The sequence below is a fragment of the Phyllobates terribilis genome, unplaced genomic scaffold (genome assembly GCF_046119375.1).
Source record: "Phyllobates terribilis strain yellow unplaced genomic scaffold, ASM4611937v1 Scaffold_144__1_contigs__length_4642544, whole genome shotgun sequence".
NCBI classification, from domain to species: domain Eukaryota; kingdom Metazoa; phylum Chordata; class Amphibia; order Anura; family Dendrobatidae; genus Phyllobates; species Phyllobates terribilis.
The window spans coordinates 275,706-277,659 of NW_027362904.1; positions in this window are offsets into that span (position 1 = coordinate 275,706).

The window sequence follows — 1,954 nt, forward strand, 5'->3', positions numbered from 1 at the left end:
TCTGCTATGATGTGATGGGTTATGCTCAGAAATGTTTTTGACTTTTGTATGATGCATGAAACTTATTAGCAATTATTATTGATATTTCATACCAGTTCTTTCATGTTTCATTGGTAGATCGGTGCTTTTTATCTAAATCTTGGTGGAGCTCCAGAAGGTCCGGCCGGCACAGGAAAAACTGAGACCACCAAAGATTTGGCCAAGGCGCTGGCCGTGCAGTGTGTGGTCTTTAACTGCTCTGATGGTTTGGACTACATAGCAATGTCAAAGGTACATACAATGTTAAGCTGCTCCATTGCAGATAATAAACTGACTCCATCCGATGTTCTGCTGACATCTTTTGATTATATAGTACAGACCAAAAGTTTGGACACACATTCTCATTTAAAGATTTTCCTGTATTTTCATGACTATGAAAATTGTACATTCACACTGAAAGCATCAAAACTATGAATTAACACATGTGGAATTATATACTTAACAAAAACGTGTGAAATAACAGAAAATATGTCTTATATTCTAGGTTCTTCAAAGTAGCTACCTTTTGCTTTGATGACTGCTTTGCACACTCTTGGCATTCTCTTGATGAGCTTCAAGAGGTAGTCACCGGAAATGGTTTTCACTTCACAGGTGTGCCCTGTCAGGTTTAATAAGTGGGATTTCTTGCCTTATAAATGGTGTTGGGACCATCAGTTGCGTTGTGCAGAAGTATGGTGGATACACAGCTGATAGTCCTATTGAATAGACTGTTAGAATTTGTATTATGGCAAGAAATAAGCAGCTAAGTAAAGAAAAACGAGTGGCCATCATTACTTTAAGAAATGAAGGTCAGTCAGTGCGAAAAATTGGGAAAACTTTGAAAGTGTCCCCAAGTGCAGTTGCAAAAACCATCAAGCGCTACTAAGAAACTGGCTCACATGAGGACAGCCCCAAGAAAGGAAGACCAAGAGTCACCTCTGCTTCTGAGGATAAGTTTATCCGAGTCACCAGCCTCAGAAATCGCAGGTTAACAGCAGCTCAGATTAGAGACCAGGTCAATGCCACACAGAGTTCTAGCAGCAGACACATCTCTTAAACGACTGTTAAGAGGCGACTTTGTGCAGCAGGCCTTCATGGTAAAATAGCTGCTAGGAAACAAGCAGAAGAGAGTTGTTTGGGCTAAAGAACACAAGGAATGGACATTAGACCAGTGGAAAATTGTGCTTTGGTCTGATGAGTCCAAATTTGAGATCTTTGGTTCCAGCCACCGTGTCTTTGTGCGACGCAGAAAAAGTGAACGGATGGACTCTACATGCCTGGTTCCCACCGTGAAGCATGGAGGAGGAGGTGTGATGGTGTGGGGGTGCTTTGCTGGTGACACTGTTTGGGATTTATTCAAAATTGAAGGCATACTGAACCAGCATGGCTACCACAGCATCTTGCAGCAGCATGCTATTTATTTTTCAACGGGACAATGACCCCAAACACACCTCCAGGCTGTGTAAGGGCTATTTGACCAAGAGGGAGAGTGATGGGGGGCTACGCCAGATGACCTGCACTGCAGTCACCAGACCTGAACCCAATAGAGATGGTTTGGGTTGAGCTGAACCGCAGAGTGAAGGCAAAAGGGCCAACAAGTGCTAAGCATCTCTGGGAACTCCTTCAAGATTGTTGGAAGACCATTTCCGGTGACTACCTCTTGAAGCTCATCAAGAGAATGCCAAGAGTGTGCAAAGCAGTCATCAAAGCAAAAGGTGGCTACTTTGAAGAACCTAGAATATAAGACATATTTTCAGTTGTTTCACACTTTTTTGTTAAGTATATAATTCCACATGTGTTAATTAATAATTTGATGCCTTCAGTGTGAATGTACAATTTTCATAGTCATGTAAATGCAGAAAATCTTTAAATGAGAAGGTGTGTCCAAACTTTTGGTCTGTACTGTATATACTTTTTTTTAGTTTTTCAAAGGGCT